Below are 13,837 nucleotides of genomic sequence, written 5' to 3' on the forward strand. Positions count from 1 at the left end.
AATATTTAAAACTAAAAACAAAAAGGTTATAAAAAGAGATCTTTACTCTTTCAGTGACCCTTGACAATGACCTTAATCTTCTATCTTATCTTAGAATTTTATAATACTCGATTTTAACATAAAATATGAGGTTATTTGGTAAGATTAGTTTTAAGAAAAAATATTGTACTAAATGTCACATGTTAATGAAATGAATATTAAGCACTAAAAAAACAAAAAAAACCCTAGATCATTGGCCTGCCTACAACAAGTCTTTTAGACCATTTTTAGGTATTTTAAACTTCTAAGGGCCGTTGGGGTCCTTTTGTTTTTATACTGTGAGCAACTGATGCCATTTCTCTCCAGTTTCTGACTTTCATTATTAACTAAAGTCAGAAGGGAAGGAAGAGGAATTAGGGGGCATTGAGGGGCAATATATATGGACAATGCTATTTTATGTGTGACAATGAGCTGGTCCCTGACATGGGTGGATGGGATGACCCCATAGGCAAGAAATAAAAAGACTTGTTCTCTATAAACATAGAGAATTACAGGTGCTGTAACTTACTTAAGGAACAAATTGGTGTTTGTCTTATTAAGAGTCATTTAGATTTAAATTTAATATATCACTGACTCCAAATCAAAGGGTGGCTATTCTCTTCTAAGGGTCTCTGAGGGAAATCTCTTATTGCATTATTTAGTCATTTGTCATACTCTCTCACCTTCTGTAGCACTTTCCTGTTTGCCCTTTAAGTTAATTGTTTCTGGTTTTACACTAAGCCAAGAAGGAAAATATTTTATCACTATTATCTGCTGGTTGATCCATCATGTATTTGGAGACAGGGATTAAATCTGTCATCAGTCTTGTCTAGAACCAAAGTGTCCTCATTTTTTTAAACTTTTACTAATGATTGTCCTTTGTGCTAAGTCTTCTGAAAACTATTCTATTAGAGTTGAACATGTTATGAGAACTTTTCCCTTTATTTTTACCATGTTCTTCAGTTCTACAACATATAGTTAGACTAGGAAAACAATTATTTAAAATCAATAATCCAAAATTTTACTAAGGTACAAGGGGCTGGGGAGATAGCTCAGATGGTAGAGTGCTTGCCTTGTAAGCCCAAGGCCCTGGGTTCAATCCCCAGCACCCCCCCCCCAAAAGAAAAAGGAACTTAGCAAAATTTTATTACAGTACATATCATATGTACATATGTACATAGAAAAAAAAAAGAGGAACTCTATTAGAAATAATTACCTCTACTTCCTATATTTTATTTTTATATTGTTTATTTTTACTACACACGTGCCTTTTCTTAGAACTGAAATTGTTTTCAACACTTCCATGAGTTTCCAAGTGATCATATTTTCTTACCTTTTTATAATATTGGGATTATAACATAGCATAGTCATAACTTCTCTAGAGAGTTTCAAACCTAACATAAGTGACTTCATTTTAAAAATATAGTTTTTAGGAAAATACTATTATTGTTACTATTATTATTATTATTATTATTATGCATTGGGGATTGAACCTTGAGGCACTTTACCACTGTGCTACAGCCCCAGTACTTTTTAAATTTTTTATTTGGACATAGGTTCTTCCTAGGTTGCCATTTCTTGCTAAATTATGAATGTGGACTCAAACTTATGATTCTCCTGCCTCACCCTCCAAAATCACTGGGATTATAGGCATGTGCCAGGGTGCCCAGCTGGGAAATACTATTTTTAAGTGATTTATTTATTTAAAAAAATTAATGAGAAACTCTCACTATCAGATGTTAATAGTAAATTAAAGAGAAGAACTGATCTCAAAATTGATAGAGGATTTGTTTCTATAAACAGATTTATATGAAGCAAGAATGAAGGCCAGGATAGAGTGTAAACACAACAAAGGGAGGAATTACTGACTTGGAGATTCTCTCTCTCTCTCTCTCTCTCTCTCTCTCTCTCTCTCTCTCTCTCGCTCTCTCAGGAGGATGAGTAGGACTTTGTTAGATGGAGAGCACTGGGTTTGAGGCAGGAATGGGTTTATAGGAATATGTAAGGTAGGCTGGTGGGGACGTAGGTTGCTGGTTAATTTAATAAGTATAGTCAGTTTTTTTACTTATTTACTTTAATAATTCGTTGCTTCCATAATTTCCTTATGAATGAAAGTTCATCTATAAGGTGCTCTGCTATTTTTTTCATGGCAAAATAAATCAGTTTAATTCAAACACTTTAAATATTTTCTTTGTCATTTTCTTCCTTTGTTTATATTCTCTGCTTTGCATTCTTTTGTAACTGGACAAGTATGCATGCCAAGTGAAAGTAACTCTGTTTACTAAGATTTGCTTAACCTACCCATAACTTGCCCCAATCTCACAAGTGACCTCTGGCAGCAAGCTTACCTATGTGTGAAGATTAGAGGCTTAATCTGTATGTTGTGGATGAGTTTAACGCTTAACAATAAAACAATTAGACAATCCTATAGATCCTTGGTGTTGAGTTAAACATTCTTAAGTCAAGAAAGAGAATAACAAAATTTCTTTTGAAATGTGCCTATAGCAATAGGCCAATCTATATTTTTATTTTTATTTTTATTTTTCTGTTTAACTGGAACCTTAAAAAGAGTGACTTGAAAAAATCATCTAAAAAAAGGATCACTAGGGGTATGTAGTAGTAAACTTATAAAATATTTTGGGAAATGTATATTTATGCTAGGAAATCTAAAGAAGAATGAATCATGGAAGATGTAGGGATTACAGATTTTAGGAGTGCTGTACAACTCTGTAGCATAATCTTGATACACTGGAGAGAGGGTTAAAATCAGCTGTTAGAATCTGGAAAATGGAACTAAAATATGCGATGAAGACCTAGAGATGGTAACAGTAGAGAGAAAAATGACAGAGTTATAGTGGATGGTAAATTGAATGAGTCGACATCCTGGTCCCTATTAAAAGATTCATTTGCTCTGGTATGTTGAATAGTAACAGTGTTATCATGCATGAAAACAGATTAAGCTTCATTCAGGTTTTGTTCACCGTGATTTGCAGACCAAGTTCAGAAGGATGCCACATTTCAGAAAGGAGACAAAATGCCAAATATTTATGGAGAACAATACTAATGAGGAGGGGGGCTGTTGACTACATGAGCTAGGAAAGGACCTGAAAAGACCTAGAAATTTTCTTCTTTAAAAACAGAAAAGATGATTATCTTTTTGTATATATGTTTTAGGCAGCTTTTTTGCTGCTGCAACTAAAAGACTTGACCAGCACCTTTAAAGAGGAGAAAAGGTTTATTTGGGGGCTCACAGTGTCAGAGGTCTTAGTCCATAGAAGGGCAGCTCCATTCCTCGGGGCTCGAGGTGAGGGCGGCATAGAGAAACAGCTCACATCATGGTGATCAGGAAGCAGAGAGACAGATTTCACTCTCCAGATACAGAATATAATCCCTGTAGCCATGCCCCAATTCCCACCTTCTCCAGCCACACCCTACCACTTAAATTAATCCCTAGCAGGGGATTAATTCACTGATTAAGACTCTTACAACCTAGTCATTTCTTCTCTGAACCCTCCTGCATTGTCTCACATTTGAGCTTTTCCGGGACACCTCACATCCAAACCATAACAATATACAAAAAACATAATAAGAGGGATAGAAAGTGACTTCTCTCATTTGTTAATACAGCTAAACAAGATATAATAGGCCTTAGTTTTACTCAATAAAATATAGGGAATATATTACTACTGAAGATGAATTACTGTTTGAAAAAAATCTCTGCATTCAAGTACTATCCAGGATGTACAGTTGACTATGCAAAGATAAGATGGCATTATGGAATGTTCACAAAGTAAAAAATTTAAACTGCGGTTAAATGTGTGTGCACAATAATGTATTATATTTCATATATTGTTGAGGGGTACAACAAAATCTTTAAGCCAAAATGGGGTAAAGATTTAGTATATTTAATTCAAAGATTTACTCAGTATATAGTTATATCTTTAATCTAATTATAAATTGAAGACTAGTGTCTTGACTCTACTTTAAAAATATCCTGAAATATCACAGTACCTTCCACACAGTAAATGTTCCCTGCATTGAATTCAATTGAAAGTTCATTATAAAACTGAAAAAATGAAGACTGTTCTACAATAAAAATTGTTGGTAGCAGAGCCTCTGTAGAGCTTTGCAGCATGCATAATTCATAAGCCTCACCACTCAGGCAATTAATCATAATGTTACTAATATTATTGTCATAATCAAAGCTATATTTATTTACTTTATTGAGAGTTTATTACATTTCAGGCACTAAGTGCTTTTAGTGTTTAATCTCACCATTTTTGTTTTCATTTTTAACAAAGACAAATCAAAAACTTACAGAGGTTATGTACCTGGCCAAGATTATATAATCATAGGTGATAAAGTTGGGCTTCCATATCCAGCCAACCTGCCCCCATACCTAGTGCTTATGGTTCCTGGGTATATCACATTGCTATGTATCAGTAATATATATTCTTTTTCAAAAATGGTAGAAGAATAAAAATTACTTAATAGACTAAGTGCTCTCTGCCATGAGGATAAGAACATTTCTATGCACATGGGGCTACATGGCATACGCCAATGGTTCTTATATGTGACCATATATTAGAATCATCAGGGAAAACTGTTAAGTTTGTTGGACTCCACCCCTAGAGTTTCTGACTTGATGTAGATTTAGGTCCATGAATTTGGATTTTTAACAAGTTCCCAAGTAATGGCAATGTTGCTGGGCTACGGACCACACTTTGGGAACCACTGATATGGCAAAGGTTACTACTATCTTCACAGAGATTCTTGAGATCAAATTGAAGCTATTCTACTACACAACCTTGGGGAAGTCCCTTGGCTTCTCCATCTGAAAAACAGCAATAAAATTATCAACTACTCAGGTTATGAGAGTTTAGTACAAGAATGCTACATAATACCTAACTTTTGTAGATAATCATGAAGCAGTGATCTTCAGAGTTGCCCTCTGTTTTGACTATCTCTTTGTAATGAGCGGTGTGCATTTTAAATGGATAAACCCAGTCATATTTATTGAATGCCTTCCATGTTAGCCCTGCATGCTCTAATTTTGGGGGCTTATAAGGATATGAAATATAAAATGAAATGTTATCACAGAGATTCTTAATTAGGAACAGGATTACATTTCCCCTTCCCCTCTGCTTTAAGAAATATTGCCTCTCTTGGCCTATAAGTAAATACTACTTTTTCTTTCATGCTTTTCTTTATCAGTTGCTACTTATGGCAAATGTCCCTTCATCATCTATAGCTCATTTTATATCATACTATAAAGATATCCAGATAAGCCATTTTCCTTTGTGTCTGATCTTTGTCCATCAATGTTTGCTTTCTGATGTAATAATATAAAGTTGGAGGGACAAGGTATCTTTCCACTATGGCCTCTGTGCATCAAATTCAGAAACCTCATGTTTTCTTCCTCTAAAACATAGATCCTAACTAGGTGTCTTGTTTCCAAGGTTTTTACGGTCCCGTTCCCTTAGGGCTTTACACTGCTTTTTCTGTTCTTATTGTTTTAAGTTGTCCCACACTAAAGGATCAGAGGCTAAAGTTCTCACACCAGCCAGACATGCAATTTCAGTGCTTAGTGACCAGCATAGTTGTTTTGAGGAGTGAACACATTAAGAGTTTGTACTCAGTAATGTAAAGCACAGGAATGCTTAGACGACTGGTAAGCTGGGGTAAGGAATTAGGTTTGCTCGTACTTTTATCATTGAACAGATGTGGCTTTGGACAAGTCCATTAACTTCTCAGAATCTCAAGCATGTTTCCAAAGTGAGATTGCACCCCCAAATCTCCAGTGTTCACATCAGCTCTAACAGTCCAAATTTCCACAAATAACTGTGTGTGAATAAATTATAATAGGTCCAGTTGTGGGTTTATTGGATTATTTAGTCAAAGGGCATATGTGCATTTGTTTGTGCATTTGATAAATTTATTTTGAACAAATATCATGTGTTGAGCACTCAGACACTTGGATGCAGCATTCATTCATTCAACTAATGCTGTCCATCATTACTTGGAAAGTGGTAAAAAAATGCATGGTTCCTGTCTTTGTACATGCAAAAATGTACAGTTCCTGCCTTTGGAAATATTCAAAAAATAGTCATACAAAGCTAGAAATGAAAGTCAGAATAAGTACAAACAAATAGAGATCTGTAGTATTCTGAAAGATTCTCATCTGGAAATTTGATCAATGCAAGGATATTAGGAAAAACATCCGTCCTAGGAGCTGATAGTGGAAATGAAAGAAGGAGATAATTGAACATTATTGAGGAAGGAAGAATGACAGGAATTAATGAGTAAGAGAAAGGAAGGCATAAAAGGCAATTCAGAAGAGTGATTTGATCGGACTCAGACTTAATGCATATATATTCCCTAAAACAATGTTTCAAGTCCATCATATATTTAAATAATTGTAAAGATTTAACTTCTAATATCATGTAATAGACTTTTTTTGCTTTTTTAAAAAAATTATTCTTTTTGTTATTCATGAGAGTAGAGTCTATTTTGACATATTTATACAAACATAGAGTATATCTTATTCTAATAAGACTATTTTAAAGTAAAATCATTTCAAGCCCTGTAAATGTTTCTAGTGGAATCTAAACTGCACAACTCTTTTTTTTTTTCAATTATCATTAACCATTTAAAAACATGATTAAGTTCTTAAGTTCTATGGATTGTATATCATTCCTCCTTTTCCTAACAGTGTTACTTGAAAATATTATATCGATGACTATATATCTCTCTGCAAAATATATGTAAAAAAATCACTTTTTATATCACAAAATTATCTGTTAAATTGTTTTCTAAATTGAGTTATTAAAATTGTAAACTTGATAAATTATTTTGCAAACAAAATTAAAATTTTTTAAATATAAAAGTAAAAAAAGATGTATTCCTTTTTCAATTAGTTTTATTCATTGCTAGAATATGAAAAGTTTCACCATCAATTTTATTCCTATTTTATGTTAAAGTGCTGAGAAATAATTTGATAAAAATAAGTAGATGGTAATGAAAGGTTTTATTATAGCAATGTGACATATTTATTCACAATCTTTCTAAGTTTTGTGCCAGGTACCACATAGTAATTAATTTTCAAAAATTTTTAATTATCATCTGACAACTTCATTAGGCCTTTCTTCAAATTTTATGAAAGCAATTAATTTAAAAATTCAAAAGTTCATTTCCTAAACATCAACACCAATGTTGAGAATTTTCTCTTTGCCAGTGCACTACAAGGAACCCTTGGAAGATAAAAGCTGAGAGAGAGGTATCCTCTTCTCTCAAAAGATGGGAACAATTGGAAGGGCTTGTATGAAAAGGAACGTGTACTTAAGAAAGTTCAGGACTTTGGAATTTGTTTCCTGTAACAGTCCCCATAGCATAGGGTAAACCTTGGAAATTCTTTCATTATCCCCACAGGGACAAACACCTTCCTTTGAGGACCACTGCATTCCAATGTGATAGAAACTGAAAGAATGAGAAGTAGAAGAACTTGCCAGGAAGGGGATATATGTAGGGAAAGAATATTGAGACCAAGAATTGAGAAATCACAACACTGAATAGCAGGCTATAGCCCAGATATTAATTGTGGCTCTTGGAACTTGGATTGTATAGGGTGCTCTGAATTATTTTTTTATTAACCATCATAAATCTTTATTTTCATTTATTATAATTATTTCTACTAAAAATCCAAGGGCCTTTGCATTTAAAGATATAGACATAACTATAGATATAGATATTTTAAAATGGTATATATTTAAAGATTCTATATCTGGAACTTATTGTCATAGATGCACCCAGGAACCTTATATAATTCTTAATTTAATTTTACTCATTTCCCTTTCAAACATACAGCTACTTATACTGCATTTTGTTTTATAACATAGGAAGTCAGTTTTAAAGTAAGTTTTATTATTTTCCTTACATCTGGTTAAATATTTTACTTCACATACTGTTTTACTACTTAGCTAATACTGCTTTTACAAGTTATGTTTTTCTTTACCTCTAGCATAAAACTTTCATTTTCATCAGAATATCTAAATTATTTAATTTTCATTTTCTAAGGGTTTAGAAGGATGCTGTAAAAAAAAAAGTGGTTATATTCTCAGTGGATTATGTTAGGTAGCTTAAACTGAGCTGTATTTTTGTCATCATATTTTTTCTTGCATCCGAAGTAGTATAGTATCCTACACTAAATCTCTTTAGTCTCTCTTCCATACTTTGCAGAATATGGTACACTTCTAGTAGAGAGCTTCACAGACTCTTCATTTTACCCCATGTGCAAATTCCACTCTAAACACTCTTCATAAAAGGCCTTTTGAGGTGAAAGGAAAAATTGTGTGCAATCTACTTTAATATTTGTAATACAAATTTTAAAAGTACTTTCAACTTTCCCTGGAGCAAAACTTGGAACACTTTTATTTTTACTTGAATAATACACTATTCTACTTGAATAATATTGTAGACTTGAAGATGGTCATCTCCTTGTGAATTATCACTTCCATAACCAAACAGAGACTTAGAACTTGGCCAGGAGAGTCTTGAAGCAAAACATGTTATCAGAAACCCTGGCATTACTGTTATTATCCAAATCATTACAATTATTGATACCTTATCATCAGTTTATCCTTCTGTAGTCTTTAAGGCTAAGAAGCAAAACCTTTAGCATACTGCATCCCTTATCATGACAGCTGCAATGTTGCTGGGCTAGCTTTGCCAGTCTTCATTTGAATAATGGGATACCTGCATAATTGTTACCTTGATTTTTAGCTTTCAGCTATATTTCTAAAATAAAACATTTTTTTTCATATTTTTCCACAGTTCTGTCTACTTATTTTGATTTGTATTAATTAAAACTTTTAATAAAGTACTTGTTTCAGATATAAAATATATTCTAAGTCTCTGCCATATCCCAGGTATTGTGCTAAAAGACACCAGGGATGCAATGGTGAACAAACAACATAGTTCTGGCCTTACAGTACATATAATAGAGTTGGTCAGTACTAATCAAATTCATGCAAATGGTGTGTAATTTTAAATGTGATGAGAATCAGCTGGAAGGTGTACAAGCAAGGGAAAACTTGAGCTGTCGGTCAGGATGACTTTCCTGCAGAGCTGCAGTTCACCCGAGGTCTACCTGAAAGGAATAGATTCATGAAACTTAGAAGGAAAGGAGGTGTTAAATGCAAGCAATAGCGTGTAAAAATGGTCTTCCTACTTAACATCCTTTCTCAAGATTAGATTCTTGGTAGTTTCAAAAAGTTTAGCTGATTGGGCAGAATCTGCAGTGACACAAGAGCATTCTCTAAAAGTTTTGTAAGATATATTATTTTTTTTCGGTTCATCTGTTTGTTTTCATTTTATTTGCTGAGAGGAGCAAAAATCTCAATTAACTGATTATGCTCCTTCATCACAGCTTTAAGAGATCTCTAGTCAGAGCCTAGAGTACATTACCAAGCATGCGTTTCATAAAAGCCATATAGATATAAGAAAAATATGGAATGTAGTAGCTGTGCTACTATGAATTCCTTTGTCAAACTGAAAATTCTTTTCATAGCCAGTAATGACTACCTGACTTACCCTTGAATAAATATAGGTCTCAATATATTAAAATTATTTAAATAGTGGCTATAACTAAACATAGACCAGGACTTTTTCAGTCCTCTTTTCCTTAAGCTCAGAAATCACACCAAAAGTGCCACCTTCCCTTGCTGTTTGGAGAATTTTGTACATGCTAACTTAGTTCATTTCATCATGGGATAAGTATTTGACCTAATGACCTAGTCGATGGACTAATTCATCTCACTATATTTTTAAATTACTTCTTAGGATAGCAGGGACTTTAATTGCCACTAGAGCTCATGTAACCACAGTAAGTGCATATTTCCATTCATTTTCTTATAGTTACATTTAGTTTTTAATCTAAGTGCAATAGTGATTTTATATTCTAATCTAAAATGCAAAAATTATCATACACTTGTTTTCCTTCTTCCAACATTTTGGGCTTTTGCTTGACGTTTTACTTTTTAAAAAAATTTATATTACTAACTATGCATAGAGGCAAATAGTCAATACTTTTGCAAGGTATTTTAATTTTTATAGAAGTATGTTTTTCAAAGGTGACACTATCTAAGTTTTATTTTACAGTATTATTGGTTTCTCCCATTTCTGCCACTAATAATTTTCTTATGATGCCAGTGCTATTTGCCTTTTGTCAATTTCGAGCATTATTCTATTAAACTTTTGTGTCATCTGTCAAAATATGTGCCTATTGATTAGTTCTAGAATAGTACTATTTAAACAGCCCAATTATCACAGAACAAGTATGTAGCAAATTATAGATTTACATGAGGAATTCAGGGGGCATTGCTGATTAAACTTACAATGATAGTCATTTTTATTTACTATGCTAAGTCTGAATAGCCAACAAAAATACCTGTGACTTTCAAAACATTCTTACAGTGAGTAGATTATACCGACAGATCCAGATACATTGAGTATAAGGTTCATTACAATGATTATCAACCCTTATAAAAAAATATCGTTTTCCTCCACATTTTCCCAAAGTAATGTAAGCATTGCTATTTTCACTAAGAAGAGCCCTTTCACCAATACCAGCATTTCCTTTTTGTTTAATTTTTTCCCTTGTAATCAAGACCTAGAACTGAGTCTATACTTATTATTCAGGCTATCTCAAACCAAATGAAAATAATTCATGTCAGTCTTAATTCTAATGATAACATGTCAACATTTATTTAGCATCATGATGATTATGACAAATGATCTGTAAGAATCAAATGTTGTTTTACATATATCTTTAAATATCTGAAAGGATAGTGTTATGGTTTGGATATAAGGTATCCCCCCCCCCAATTAAATTTGTGTTAATGCAGGAATATTCAGAGGTGAAATAATTAAATTATGAGAGATGTAACCTGATCAGTTCTTCCCAGTTTGAATGAAGTAACTAGGTGGTGACTGTAGGCAGGTGGCTGGAGTAGGTGAGTCAATGGGGACGTCCCCTGGAAGGGCACATCTTCCCTATGGTCCCTCCTACCTCCTTGCCTCTGCTTCCTGAACTTCCAGGAGCTGCTCAGTTTTCCTGCACTGGGTCCTTCCCCCATGCTGTGCTGCCTCACCTTGGGCCCAGAGCAATGAAGTCAGATGTCTATGGACTGAAAAAATCTGAAACATAGAGTCAAAATAATTTTTTTTCCTCCTCTAAATTGTACTTGTCAGGTATTTTGGTCACAGTGACACAAAAACTGACTAAAACAGAAACTGAGCACTTTGATGGCTTGTAGTTTCCTGGAAATAGGAGAAAAATTAAAAACATATGCCTGTATTGTCATGAGTTGAATACAGATCTCTGACAGATACCTCCAAATTCTAAGCATTACTTGTGAATGGGGCCTTATTAGGAATAAGGTCTTTGCAGATATTAGTTGAAAATCTCAGACTGAATCATCAGAGAAAGTCCTTAATCCAACCATGAGTATCTTTAGAAGAGATAGAAAGGAAGGCACAGGGTGATCAGGAGGTAAGTGGTGTGAAGAGGGAGGTAGAGGTCATAGTGATACCTCTGCAATCAAGGAACTTCAGATTGCTGGAACTGCCAGACTAGGAGTCATGTTTTGATTCTCCCTCAAATTTCCCAGATGGAACAAACCAGCTTTATTTCAAACTTCTGCCATCAAATCTTTGAGAGAATAAATTTCTATTTTAAGCTGCCAAACTTATGGTAAGTTATGGTGGCAACCCCAGGAAACTTTAACAACACACCTCAAAACTTGGCTTATATTCAGTATGTTGTAGATATTTTTTGGGGTGGAATCTCAAGGAGATATGTCAAACTAAATTTTTATCTTAAACTTCATCCTACTCTTACATCTTAAGATTTTTATAACATACAGAGGGCTAAAAAATATTAAGAAGTCAGTTCCTTCTTATTGCTCATAAAATGCAGATACGTAATCATCAACTATAATCTCATCATCTTTTTAATTATGTAGGAAACACACACACAAATGTACACACACACACAGGAGTGGTCCATGGTATAAAGATGGAACAAGTGTAAATATTTCCCTAAAGTTGACAACAAGGAACCCTTACTCATATTTTAAGAATTAAGTTTCCTCCATTCCTCCCACTTTTCTATTCTTCTAATCCTTGGAGACTCTTTTATGATTAAAAAAATCAAACAGAAAAATGTGGAAATGATGTCTACTTAATTTTCATATATAAATAAATCTTGCTTATTTTATCCTGAAATATGCAGACTGGTCATTTTCTGTTTCTCATTGTTTCTGAGATGGGTGAAGCAATAACCAGTACCTGCAGGTTGCATGTATATATTCAGATATACATTTCACACACTGCAATTATTTCATAAAATAATGAACTAGTGTACTTTCCACAGTTCAGTCATCTCCCAATTCAAAATGTGCCCTTTTGCCTAATATGTTTTTTTTTTCACCTACTTGCACCATTCTCCTTTTCTCCAGAGTGCAGGTTATTTTGCTTTCAGTCATTTGTATCACTTCACATAAAGGAACCAGATTTTCCCAGCTATTTATCAAATTTAATCATATCAATCCTTATTCCTCAAAGGCAGGTATATGAGATTTATCGTGCATTTTACTGCTTTTTCATATGAAAAGATAACAGGAAGGTCAAAGTATATTTCAGTGAGGCCATAGAACATCTCAGATTGGATATGCATAAGGATATTTCTCTATTTTTAAAAAAGTACAGTATTCTTTTGTGTACTGAATCTATCAATTAAAGCTATGAAAAACTAAGAATTATATTTTGAGAAATGCACACACACACACACAAATAGTAAAATTTTCTTTGGCCAAACTAAAATCTGTTTTTGGCTAGGGACCTTTCAAGGAAGAACAATACATGACTCATACCCTTCTCATGACAGTTTAGTGGTTATACCAAAAAAAATAAATAAATAATAATTGTGATAGTCAATTCTTTGTAGGCTGAAGAATCAGCCTTGTTAACCTGAATGACCTTGACAATGCATTAGTCATGAAGGAAAGCTGTATTTGCACCCATCCTTCACATTTATGGAAGTGGTACTTTCATGGAGACAATAAATCTGTGTAATTTTCCAACCTTTGTATGAGGAATACAAAAGATGATGACTATTGCTATAAATTATTCCTAGGTGACAAATGTTATTTGTTGACTTGGAGCCCCATATAATCCAGTGGAATTTTCATAGACACTCAGGACTGAGTCACGATGTAAATAACAGTGTTTATGTATCTATTATGGACTTGCAACTGATGTGTTATTTCTATCATTTATTTTTCATCTTAGCAGTTAAGCAAAAGTACCAATTCCTAATTATTGTGATCCAGACAACATCATTACTTTTTGTGATATATGTAGACTTCATATTATAGCAGCTATTTAGATTTACAGTGCCCTGACCAGAGCTGAGAGAAGAAGCACCTTACATACTCTGTCAGGATGGACTTCAAGAGCCATGGATGACAGGCAGGTGATTATCAGGAAATAGTTCATCTAATTTTTAACACAGGCATCTATAAATAAGGTAATTTATCAACCATTTCACAACTTCCACAACTGTGTACCTCTTAAGTTTGAAATTATGGTGTGTTCTTACAGCTATTTATATTAGCAGCCTGCTGCTCACTGTTAAGAGTGAGTCATCATGTATATCCTAATTTTTCTGATTTTTTTAAAAAGCATTTTTGAGCTCTTATGGGTAAAATGGATTTTAGACATATTGCAATAAAGTTGAAAGGGCTCTAAGTTGTGAAGTGTT

General features: G+C 33.6%; 1 protein-coding gene across 1 annotated transcript in view; it reads left to right on the top strand.

Moving 5' to 3' along the window:
• Window positions 1-13,837, top strand: part of TRHDE (thyrotropin releasing hormone degrading enzyme) — a 361,209-nt gene that overhangs the window by 319,666 nt on the left and 27,706 nt on the right. The gene's annotated exons all lie outside the window — the stretch shown is intronic.

This window comes from Sciurus vulgaris, assembly GCF_902686455.1.
Source record: "Sciurus vulgaris genome assembly, chromosome: 5".
Lineage (NCBI taxonomy): Eukaryota > Metazoa > Chordata > Mammalia > Rodentia > Sciuridae > Sciurus > Sciurus vulgaris.